We start from the raw sequence: 13,666 nt of genomic DNA, 5'->3' as shown, positions 1-13,666 counted from the left end.
ATACTTATATACTTATATCATACATATATAGCATATATACTTATATCATACTTATACATATATAGCATATATCATATATATCATATCATATATTTATGTATAATATATTTAATATATTATATTAAGTATAATATAATATATATTCAATTCTATATTATATATTAATATATTTAATATATTATTAAATGTTATTAATATATATTATTAATATATTAATATTACAATATACAATTGTATTATATACAACATATTTTAATAATATGTAATAAATTTTGTTGTATAATATGTTTTATTATATATGTTATAATATAATATATAATTAAATATATATTATATTTATATAAAAATTAAATATATAATATATAAATATATAAAAGTATATAATATAGTAAATATATAAATATATATACATATATAATATAAAATGTAAACATCTAAATATAATATAATATATAAATATATTGATTAAAAACAATAAATTTTTGTTTATTGAATAAATCTACTTAATAAAATTTTCATTTTTGCCTAGGCTAGTTGAGGTTTAGTGTCTACATTTTTCAAATGAAGGAGTCCTGAAAAATTTTGACATTAAGCACTTAGAAGGGGGATATGTGCTTAAATGCGCAATCATAAAATGTAGAATTGACTGAGCTGATGGAAGTGTGGGAGACTGTGAGTTTCAGTCTTCCAGTCTGCTAAGTTGGTCATCCTTGATATTTGCTACTGAGGCTGCTGTTTAAATTGGAGCATTTTAGGAGGCATGCTAGGAAAATATGAGGCTTTGGAATATATTAGCTAGTCTTGCCCCCTGAAGTGCTTCAAGAAAGATAAACTTTACCCCAGGTTCTGTGAAACCACCTTAAAATAGATGACGGAACACAGAGCACATGTATAGGTTTGATTAGAGGAGTCTTGTTTTAGTCTGTACCTAGAAGTCTGAGACAACACAGCTTCATATAATCACTTGTCTCTTCTCATTCTGTACTCTCTGTCTAGGCCATTTTATCCACACATTTGGCCTCAGTTAATAGCTAGATGTTAGTAAAGTCATATTTTTAGTCCTGATTTACTCTCTGAGCTGGAAACCTGTATAAGAAATAGGCTAACTTTTTTTTTTTCACCTGAACTTCCAAAGTTACTGAAAACTGAAAATGTCCAAGAGTGAACTCATGACCCTTCCTTCTCACCTGGCTCAGTTACTCGCTCCCTGATCTGTTCTTATCTCAGAAATTTGCACCAAGTTCCATGCAGTTGTATGTGCTACAAAACAAGCTTTCATCCTTGTTCTCCTCTCCTTCAACAATGTGTTAGTTTTCTGTTGCTGCCATATCACATTACCAAACATTATTTTATGACCTCACAGTTGTGTAGGTCAGAGGTCTGGTACCATGTGGATTCGCTGCGCAGGAGCTCATTGAGTTAAAAGCAAGGCATCAGTCAGGCCTGCGATTCTCATCTGGTTCTCAGGGCCCCCTTCTAAGCTCACAATTGTTGGCAGAATTGTTGTTGAACCCAAGTTCATGTGCCTGACTCACACTGAGGCTAAACAACTAAAACATCAGAGTTTGGAGCATAGAAAGGTTTATTGCAAAAGCTAAGCGAGGAGAGGGCAGCTCATGCTCAAAAGACCCAAGCTTCCCAGTGGTTTTTGGGGAAGAGTTTTTATAGGCAAAATTTGTGGGGAGGTCTGCAGGGCATGTGACTTTCCTCTGATTGGTTGGTGGTGAGGTACCAGGTCGGTGCTCCAGGAATCTTGTGCTCTGCCTGAAGTTACCATCCTTCACCTGGGTGGGGGGCCTTAGTTCCTGTAGAGGAACTCAAAGATCTTGTTATGTCTATTCCTTGAGAAGGAACCAGGACCCTGCTTTATTGTTGCACTATTGTTTTTCAACTTCTCATTTATTTCTGCATTCTTTCACTTCTCTAATTAGTAACTGTGACTCTGTCCTTTGGAACTTAGGGAAGGTCTAGGAGGCTGAGACCTTTTGTTCTACAAGCAAGAAATTGGGGACACCGAAAGGCTTTTGGATCCAGGAGGGCCCCATAGGGTCCTGCTCATTTTCAAGAGTTTCTCTCCCATACAGGGACCTCTCTTTCTTAAGGCCAGAAATGGTGCCCATGAAGTCCTTGTTATGCAGTGATGTAACCAAGCAGGACCCTATGGGGCCTTCCAGGGACAGGCCTTCCCCCACATCCTCTGCTTTAGCTCCTCTCTGAAGTACCTAGATAGTAGTATTTGATGCAAATTTCCTGTGTTGTTTTGCAGATGTGAAAACCCCCCACCAAATGGAAGAACTACTTGATGACAGAAGCACATAGCCCCAGGCCTCCTGGAGCCTAAGGACTGAATATGTTAACCCCTGTGACAACGCCCTGCTGCCTCACCATCAGCCAATCAGAGAATTGTGCACAAGTTGATCACATACCCTGTGACTCCCTCACCTGGCCTTTAAAAATGCTTTGCCAAAGCCCTTCAGGGAGCGTGAGGCTTTTCAGGCCGTGAGACACCTCATCTCTTTGCATGGCCTTGCAATAAACTAAACCTTTCTTTGCTCCAGGCTCTCATGTTTCAGTTTGTTTGGCCTCACTGTGCGTCAGGCACATGAACTTGCATTAACAATTTTGGCGAAGCCAGCCTAGGAGTCCGTGCCCATAGCAGGTCCACTCCAGCTTGGGGCAGCCCCTTCCCTGAGCCCCCAGCAACTGCCGGAGCCCATTTCCCTCTGGAGATCTCAGACGGACTGTCCCCAAGAGGTGCTGGCTGCCATGGCATGAGGCTGTTTGGAATCGACAAACATCTGGAGTTGAGGTCCACATTCAGCGTTGTTGGGTGAGTCACTCCAGCTCGCGCAAGCTGGGCATTCTCTCCACTCCATTTGGGCTGCTTCCCTTGTGGGCAGTGAGCCACTTGAGGATAAGTTGCTCTGGTGTACACACCGGGAACATATTTCCCCCTCAATTTGGGCTTTTCCTTTATGGGACAAGCTAATTATTTTGGTTGGGGTGCCGTGTTGGAGAGGGGGATTGTTTATTGAACTCTACCTGATTCGGGAACCGGTTCATCTGCAAGAGCTGGGCTTGGTGGGGCTTCCGTTTGGGGAGTGAAAGCGGAATTCTAGACTACACCTCTTCTGATTTCCTGTCTGTGTGACCATAGGTTAGTTGTTGTTTGTGTTTTGTGTGTATCATTTTGGGGTGAGCTACTCGTGGGCCATCTTTTTCAGGAGACAGGCTGCTCTGGAACCTCCGTCTGGGAACGGAGGTGGAATTTCTGGGCTACGCCTCGTCTGGTTCTTTGTTTGTGGGACCATGTGTTTGTTGTTCAAATGTGTGTTAGTACTTGCATTGGCCAGTTGAGATAGTTTTGGTGAATAACAGGGCTCCTGTGTGACGACACCAGGGTATCTTTCCCTATTGTGTTGGTTTCGCCTACAGTAGAGCATTGGTTAGGATTTGCTTCCTTTTTGGAGCTAGGGAACTGTGACCCTGAGGGACAGACTTAAATTGCTGTTTGCTTGATGTTTGATAACACTGGCCGTGAATAATGAAGTACGGATGATCAGAGCCCTGTTCCATCTTATAGTCTCCTGGGGTACTTTTGCAAAACTAAGAGATCTTTAGTTATGCTCCTTAAATGAAAGAAAATGCCTCAATTATCCCTGAGATCTGGAGGGCAAAGGCCCCTAATGGCTTGGCTATTATATCAAAGTGGGTCTTTTGCGACTGCTTTTATCTTGAGAGTATGTGTGTGTACCTGAAGGAGTTTCTCAGTACCTGAGTACAAATCCCTTTTTCTCTTCCTGGTTTTGCTGAGAAGGGGGCGTGTGAATGTGAGTGGATGATACGTATTATCGTATTTTTTTGTTTAAACTGAGGTGGATATTTGGGAAACGGAAGAAAGAAGGTTCCTTGAAGATAGCCTGAGATGGCTGGGTTTTGTATAAGTAGTTAGAAAAGGAGTTTGCATTTCTCTTCCTCTGCCTTTGAGATGTACCTGATCTACCTAGGCCCTCTGGAGCTTATCTAATCAATCTGTGTTGCTTGGAACTGAAGCAAAAAGGGGATGCATTCAAAACTGCTGGGAATATTCCTTCAGCCACACTTTGAGTCATAAGCTTCGTAAGTGTGTGAAGAAACTTACAGTAAAACATATTAATTATAAAAAGGTGTCCAATAGCAACAGGACAAAAATCCTTCAGCCTTCCAAGGGAGATTAGTGGAGGCTTTTAGGAAGTAGACGAAGGTGGATCCCTCCTTCTCCAAGGGACAGGTCCTTTTGGCTGTACGTTTCATAACCCAGTGTGCCCCAGACATCAGGCGCAAAATTCAGAAAGCAACTGCTGTTCCTCAGAGTCCAATGAATGATTTGTTCCAATGGGCTTATTTGGTTTCCAATAATAGGGATATGGTCAAAAAGGCTGAATGCACCCAGAGAAATACGCAAAAGGCCCAAATGATGGCAGTGGCTTTGACCCCTCAGAGACCAACAAAGGGGAAACAAAGTCATCCAAAGAGAAACTTGCCTGTATCTTTTTTTTTTTTTTTTTTTTTTGCGGTACGCGGGCCTCTCCCTGTTGTGGCCTCTCCCATTGCGGAGCACAGGCTCTGGACGCGCAGGCTCAGCGGCCATGGCTCATGGGCCCAGCCGCTCCGCGGCATGTGGGATCTTCCCGGACTGGGGCATGAACCCGTGTCTCCTGCATCGGCAGGTGGACTCTCAACCACTGCGCCACCAGGGAAGCCCTTGCCTGTATCTTTGAGATGCAAATGTCCTATATGGTCTTCTCAGGAATCCTCATCTCTGCCATCCTTTTAAAATGCAAATTTTGAAAAGAGGGTAATTTAGAAATTCACTTTTCAAGGGTAAATAGAAATACTAAGTATCTTTTCTGCAAATATTTAGCCATTTAGACAAGTGAGCTTGATCTGTTCCATCTGCCAGAAACCTAATTTTAATCCAACCTCTTGTAAACTGATGGGTTTTACATTGCTGTACCTGACTCATGGCTAAAATTTTGAAATGAGAGCTATGAGGTCTCTCTGTTTGTGTGCCGTGTGTATCTTTGTCTTTGGATAACATTGCTGAGGTTAATTTGTAAATGAGCTCTATTTAATTGGCTTAAAGAAAAGTAAGCACTTACAAACCAGACAATTCTAAATACAAGAGAAATTAAGCTAAAGGAACTTCAGGTTCATGTGAACTGGGAAATATTCAGTATTAAATTAATACCTGGTATTAATGTTTAAGTTTTTTGATCTAATTAATATAGACATGTCTTTAGAGTCATCAATATTAAGTATATTACTTTCGTTGCACCTAGGTTTAATAGAAGTTAAATGAAATCATGTTATATCTGTTGCAAATTTGTCAGGAAGAAAAATAATGTGATGAAACTTTAAAGTAAATGTAAACGAGATAAGAACTTTTAGGTAAACTCTAGAGGAATAATTATGTTCTGAAAATTATCTAAAATAGTCTCTCCAGAGTTTGGTAACTATTACTTGCTTCTTGGTTTTCACTAGAAATTAAGGTTTCCAAGAGTTGGGAATTCTTATTTGAATAATTAAAGCTACTAAAAATAATAATACACTTCACTATACAGTAGGAAAGTGGGATATATGTTTTGAGTAAAAAAAGGAGTTTTATGCATGGTCAGGCTTAGAGAGATTAGATTAGATTACATGATGAGATGAGATTAGATTACACTTAATTGGGTAAATGAATTTTGTTATTAAAAGTAGACTGGTACAGGACCAGACTTGGTTCCTCTTTGCTAAGAGAACAAGTTTACTTAGAATGCTGCTTTTGATAAAGATTGTGTGAACTATCTTGCCTTTAACTGACCTGCATTTGTTCTTAAATATTCTATCTGACCAAATGTCTTTTAAAAAACTTTTTGATATTTTTGATGAACTTTCTATCAAATTTGAATTAAAATTCTTTTGACTTCAGCTAGCTTTGGGATGCTTCAGAGGGCCCCTGAGACACCTCAGGGGAAAAAAAATATATACATATGTATATATTAAACTGCCTAGAATTGGTTGATATGCTAAATCACACTGAAAGCATTGTCAAATGAGTGATAAGCCTCCTCAGATTATACAGTATGAATAAATGTTATTAAGATAGACATCCTAGAAATTATATAAAGTTTTGGAAATTTGTATATGTCTTGGTATAATGTTATAATTTTAGTTGTTACCTTAAAATGTTGCATGTCACAACAACTTGGATAAGCTTCTTTGCCAAGAATTGCAATCAGATCTTTACCCTTGCCTTTTGAAGACTTTTATCATTCATAGGCAGTTGAGCTGATGGCTTTGCAAAACTGCCACATCTTCAAGAAGAGTCATAGAAAGGATGTTTTAACAAAAAAAGGTTTCTGATAACTTTTAAATCATACTGCTAAACTAGGTAAGATATTTTAAAAATGTAATGGAAACTCTGATTTCTTAAAACTGTTAGTAAAAAGGATTAATTATATAGGACTGAGTAAACTGATGAATATGGTTGTAATTTTTTGCCTAAAATATTACTGGCTTTCAGTCTGTGTTTATCCAGATGTGAGGAAGTATTTCTCCCTAAGTATAGTTAAGACAGAGTCAGAAAGTTAAAATTAATAGATAGGTCCAATTACAAATTAGATATAAGGCTAAAGGGTTTAATATTCCCTGCACAAGGTTGACCAATTCCTTTCCACAATCAACCTTCATTGGCCCCATACAGCAGGAAGTAGCTAAGAGCGGTCATCGCCCCTTTCCCCGCAAGACTGTGGAATGGACATTGACAGTTGGGAATTGTAATAGGGAAGAACAAATCTCACTTCATATTAGACCTGTTACTTTAACCTTTGTATTCTATTGCTTTTTCTACAAGTTCATCACTAAAGGGATGTTGCCTATAGCTTAAAGTGTACATAGTGGCCCATTTCTGGGGAACCCTGCCCCCACACTTGAATGTTAAACTAGAATACCTTTGTTCAGCTCACAGGGAACATCCTGACGCAGCCCACCTGTGAATGGCTGCAAGAAAGAAGAAATTAACATATCTCCTCCTGAGTCTGGCCGAAACCAGGAGATATTTGCAACAACTTATAACCGATATTGCCTTTTTTGTTGTGTCTTGCATTAACTAATGTGTGACTGAGCTTCTGACAAAATAATATATAGTTCCATATGAGATCAATGATTGTAATATTGAAACTCTAGATATGAGAAGCAATAAGAGGGAATATTTTCCTGGACCACAAGAGACTAGTAAAACAGGAGGTCCAGAGACTTTTGGCACTAAGACCTAGTCCACTGGATAGCACATTGAGTGGCCTACCAATGAACTCTTCACCAGACCTGAGAATAAGCATTCCTAGCACTGTGGGATGAAATGGTCATGAAGTCCCCACAAAACCATGCTCAAATTTATGGCCATGAAGGAGCCCTGCCGGCTGAAAATTGACACTTGCCATCTACCTCTCTATCTGATTAACCTCTCTATCTGAACCTTTATTTCTTTTCTTGTTCAAAACTTGTTCTCCTCAAGATTGAGGAGTATCAAAGAAAAGGGGGGAATTGTAACTGAGCTGGACCCTATGGAGTCTTACAAGGACAGGCCTTCCCCCATATCCTTTGCTTTAGCTCCTCTCTGAAGTACCTATGTAATAGTATTTGATGAAAATTTCCTGAGTTGTTTTGCAGATGTGAAACCCCCCCACCAAATTGTAGCACTACTTGAGGACCATGGCCCCAGGCCTCCCGGAGCCTAAGGACTAATAATGTTAACCCCTGTGACACCACCCTGCTGCCTCACCATCAGCTAGTCAGAGAATCATGCATAAGCTGATCACATACCCTGTGACACCCCCCTCACCTGGCCTTTAAAAATGCTTTGCCGAAACCCTTCAGGGAACTTGAGGCTTTTTAGGGCATGAGGCACCTCATCTCCTTGCATGGCCTTGCAATAAGCATTTCTCTGCTCCAAACTCCAACGGTTCGGTTTGTTTGGCCTCACTGTGTGTTGGGCATACGAACTTTTAACAGTGAATCTCTCCGACTTCCTCTTCTGCCACACCTCCCTTTTCATCTTCCTGTTCTGCCTTTCAGAGTCCATGTGATTTCACTGGGTACCCATGGATAATCCTGAAAATCTCCCTATTTTAAAGTTAGCTGAGTAGCAATCTTAACGTCATCTGCAAAATCCCTTTTACCATGTAAAGTAACATAACAGCGTGAGTCGCACCAAGGGACTAAGATCATGGGGAGAAAATTTTGCCCACCACACTCTCTCATGTTCAGTGCAGGACCTGAATGTCTTGCAAAATTTCTACCTCTGTTGAGCTCTACTATCAACACCCTGGCCCAAGCTGCCACCCTTTCTCTCAAGGACAAGGCAATTACTTGTTAAGTTGACTCTTTTTTAATGCCATCTGTTGCTCCACTCCATGTTTCTAGCCTTCTCATTTTGGTGCAAATGCCTTCTTTCATAAAATAAAGGCCTTTAAAATGCACCTAACTACATGTCCTTCGTAGTTCACCCCAAACCCAGTCTTTATATATTTATTTTGGTATATCAGTGAAAATGGGTGAGAAGGACCTCTAAATTTTTCCTCCTGCTTTAAAGCAATGAGAAAACCAAAAAAGTGTCAGAATCAATTTTCTCAGAGCTCTGGAAATTAAGCCAAATTTTGCAGCAAACGAAGAGTGTTTGTTCAATAAAAAATGGCTGAATCTCAGCAAGAAGAGTGAGATTTGTGGTGTCTTAACTTGCCATATTCCCATCCTCTTTTCTGAAGCTTTGTGGTAGCTTTGAAAGCCAACAGCCCACCGTCACAGTGAAAGCTAGGAACCTGGCAGCTACTAGAGGAGGAAGAACTGGTTGGGGCTCCTTCAAAGTCTCACTCTCAGAGGAGTGTTATCACTTGGTCTGCCTGGTGGCTCCCTGGAAGAGCTCACCTACACAGATGTTCTTATGTGATCTGACATGGAGCTTGCCCAGTGTGAAAAACTGCTCCCTGGGGATCTTTGTTGAATTGTATAGGGACAATTGTTTAACTTTACATCCACATGAGAAGGTGGGGAACAATTAGGACAAACAATAGGCTAACCAAAAAGCTTAAAAAGAAAAGTTGGGGAAGGAGGTGTCCATAGGGAAGGAAAATCTCCCATGTATTCCTGGGACTCTAGAAGGACACATGCATGCATAGAGCTGGGTGCATGCCCAGGGCTCTTTGTTCACTCAGGAAAGCCCTGAAAGGGCCCTAGGAACTCAACGTTTTGTGATCCTGAGACTCTGCAACCAGAAAAAGAAGGCTACACAGTATTGTCAGCTGCATGGCTTCACAATAAAGGTGCCCCAACATGCACACAGAACTCTTTGGCAAAGGTTAGGAGACTTACTGGTCTTAGATATTGGAAGAAATCTTTGTCCAATCATTATGACCACTAAGCTAACCAGTGGTCACACATGACAAAGCAGACTTTTACAGAATTAGATCAGGAAATTCACTGAACAAGTAACAAAAACAACAAACAGCAACAACATATAGGTGGGGAGAGGGAAGGACTCATTTTCAGAATTTACATTATGCTATCTAAAATTTCCAGTTTTCAATAAAAATAAGAGAGATACAAAGAAAAAAGAAAGTGGGCCTACACACAGAAAAAAAAAAAAAAATAGAAACTGTTTCCAAGGAAGCACAGATGTTGGAGTTAATAGAAAAAAATACTTAGATCAGCTATTTTAAATATATTTAAAGAACTAAAGGAAAGTATGTCAAAAGAATTCACCTTTATATAATTTCTTCATTTATATAATTTACATTCATTCATTTATTTAATTTCCTACCTTTTGATACCCCTACACACTGCATCAGATTGCCTGCATCCCAAGTCAAGGTTATCTCTGCTCGTTCTCATCTTCTCCACCTCATTCTGCCTAGCATTCTCTGGGTTCTTCCAGGTAAAAACCATTCTGCGTATCTTACGTACTCTTGATGCTTTTATAGTGCTACCTGGCGCACTCTTCTCAGCATATGCAACTTATCGTTTAACAATATTTTGCACATTTCCTAGAAGAGTGTGTCCCCTGAGTTACTGTACAGCAAATGCTTTCAGACTGAAGCAAGGTCTGGGCTGTTTACCTTCTGAAGTATGTGGCTTTCTGTTCTTTATCCCAATTTCAGACTAGAAGCATATGTGCGTAGGAGGACATAGAAGATGTGTTATTTACAGAGAGGAATCTTTTCTTCTCTCTTTATGTCTCTGATGGTTCCCCAACTTGCCATTCACATCCTCTTGAGAACATTAGGGAGATAGCTCCTATCCTTATTCATTCCTTATTTTCTCTTTTTATTGGTGGCCCAGACTCATGGCTTCCCCTTTGGACCTGTCTGCCTGTAATGGTATTTGCTCTTCACTGCTTCTGCTTCTGCCTGTGGTAAGTTTATTGGTGCCAGTGCTGCCTCTGCTGGAGATTTCCATTTACCCAGCTGTGCCCCCTGGAAAAGCTTGGAGACGGCCAGCTTGGGGAAGTGTTTGTCAGCAGAACTTTGTTGTGTCTCTCCAGTCCAGCTTCCATAACACTAAAACTCATCTTTAATCTCTATTTGCTCTTGGAGAGGAGAGGGACAAGATAACAGGACACATTCAACCTACAACCTTTGTTAGGGAAAATGATCAGAAAAAAAAATTTGGAAAGAAGTGAACAAGGAAGATTTAAAAGAAAAATCAGTTTTGTTCACTGTAAAAGCAGATAAAATTATAATATACTGCTTAAACATATTTTTTAAAAATTTCTTTTCCAATATCAAGCAACAATAAATGCTACATCATTATCATGTGTATCAGTCACACTTAAGAAATAGTTCTTACCATAACATTGTTGCCTTAATTAAGGAAAGCTCTCACCCTATTTTGTTTGAGGGAATAATGGTCTACCCAAAGATCTTCTAACACCTAGACCCTGTGAATGTTACCTTACACAGGTGTGATTAAGGATATTGAGATGGGGAGACTATCCTGGTTTATCAGTGAAAGGGGGAGGGAGGAGAAATAGTCATAGAAGGAAAAGTGCTGATAGAAGCAGAATCAGAGTGATGCAAAGCCACAAGCCAAGGAATGTGGGCAGCCCCTTGAAACTGGAAAAAGCAAAAAATGAATTCTCCCTTAGAGACTGCAGAAGGAACACAACCCTGCTGACTGTGTTTATTTTGTTTTATTTATTTATTTTTTATTTTAAGTATAGTTGACTTACAATCTTGTGTTAATTTCTGCTGTACAGCAAAGTGATTCGGTTTTATATATATATTCATTTTTTAAAATATTCTTTCTATTATGGTTTATCATAGGATATTGACTATTGTTCTCTGTGCTATACAGTAGGACCTTGTTGTTCATCTATTCTATATATAGTAACCAGTGAAACCCATTTCTGGAATTCTGACCTCTAGAACTATAAGATATTACATTTTTATTGTTTTAAGACACTAAATTTCTAGTAATTTGTTACAGCAGCAATTGGATACCCATATACCCATTTTTAAGAAAACAACAACGTTTTATGTCTGTAAGTTCTTATGGTCTAATATTACTTTGTTAAAAAAATAAGAGTAAGAGATTAGCAAGGACATTAGAGAACAGAGCATATATGAACATGTAATCACGGAAGGGAGGGTACAATCTATTGAAAATGTATTGTTCTAGAAACTGTACAGGCTTTGGAGTGACCCAGATCTATGTTTGAAGATGATTTTCTTCACTTACTGGTCATATGACCTTAGGAAACTTACTTGAGCTTCAGTTTTCCCCCCTTGAATTGAGGAGTTTTCTAACTATATGATGTTGGCATTGGGAAGGATCGAGATGATGTCCATGAAGTGCATGCGAGGTAATGGGCACATAGGAGGTGCCTCATTACCTTTATCCACTGCTAACTTTGTAAATTGTATTTCCATAAAATAGTGATCACACGTAAGCATGAAAAGTGAGAGAATTATTGAATACTTAAAACTTTGCTTGCCTTAAGTACTAATGGATTCATTTATAAGGTCCAAGGAAACCAGGTGGCTACTCTATTTTATAAAAGTTCCCAGGAGATGAACAGCTGCTGAACCTGGAGGAAGGAAATATAACATAGAAAGCAAGGAAGAACAAAAATGTTGGTTAAAAGAGGACCAAAACACTCATAAGTCATTCAAAAACCTTCCTGCTAATGTGAAACAACTAGAATGGCCTAAATATGACTGTTTCTGAAGAGCTGGGACAATAACAATGACCTGAGTTTCAAAGACAGGTATTTCAAAGAGCTGGGCAAAACCAGCTAGTACTTCAAAGCAGCTTGTTATTTTCCACGGTGAAATTAGGTTTATTCTCAAGGTTGCGAAATAGAAGAATACAGCATCAGGAGTTGTAGGGGTGGAAACAGGGAGCCGGGGGCAGAGGAGATGGTAGAGTAACAGTGTTTTCAAGCCATTACATTATAGATTTGGAGCCATGTGGGAGGGAAGAAAAGCCAAACTTTAATATGAATTGTTTGGCTGGAAAGAGTCTTTAAGTTTAACCTTGAAAATGGTGTGGCAGGAAAGTGATGATATTGTAACCAAGCAGGACCTTATGGGGCCTCCCTGGAACAGACCCCCTCCCGCATACCCTCTGCTTTAGCCCCTCTCTGAAGTACCTAGATAATAGTATCTGATGCACATTTCCTGAAGTGGTTTTGCAGATGCCAGGATCCCCCCACCAAATGGAAGAAATTAACACATCCCCTCTGGAGTCTGGCCAGAACCAGGACTTTGCAACAACTTAACCGACTTTTTATTTTACCTCACCATCAATCAACCAGAGAACTGTGCACGAGCTGATCACATGCTCTGGGATTCCCCTCCCTTGCCTGGCCTTTAAAAATTCTTTGGGCTTTTTTGAGCACTAGGTGCCCTGGACTCTTGTATAGCACCTTACAATAAATGCCGCACTTTCCTTCACCACAGCCTGGTGATTGTGATTGCCAGTAGATTGGCTTTACTGCACACAGGAGAGCAGTCCCAAGTTTGGTTCGGTAACAATATCACAGATTTTGAGGTTCCTTGTAATCACAAAGACAGACTGGGGATCAAACAGGAACAAGGACAATATTTGATGGGATCCTTAGAATATTCAAATCATACTTGAAAAATGGAAAGTCTAGTTTCTTGGCATATCCTAAGAGATTGTCTACGAATCAATATTTGGAGTCTAAATAAAAATTATTCCTTTATTTCGCCTAACAACTCATTTATGTCATTCATTGTATAGTAGATTCCTCTTAGACCTGTTTCATTGTGTGCCTACTACCTATTTTTAGAATTTAACTATTTTCCTCCTCCATCTGCATGATTCTAACTATATTTGTATTATGTGCATCTGGTCCATTGGTCATAATTATTTCTGGGATGGATGCTTGACCTTAGAAGGGCAGATCAGTTTATATATATATACATATATATATATTTTACATCTTTATTGGAGTATAATTGCTTTACAATGGTGTGTTAGTTTCTGCTTTATAACAAAGTGAATCAGTTATACATATACATATGTTCGCATATCTCTTCCCTCTTGCGTCTCCCTCCCTCCCACCCTCCCTATCCCACCCCTCCAGGCGGTCACAAAGCACCGAGCTGATCTCCCTGTGCTATGC

Source organism: Grampus griseus, assembly GCF_964374135.1.
Source record: "Grampus griseus genome assembly, chromosome: 4".
In the NCBI taxonomy this organism is placed as follows: domain Eukaryota; kingdom Metazoa; phylum Chordata; class Mammalia; order Artiodactyla; family Delphinidae; genus Grampus; species Grampus griseus.
Note: the sequence above shows the minus strand (reverse complement) of the source record.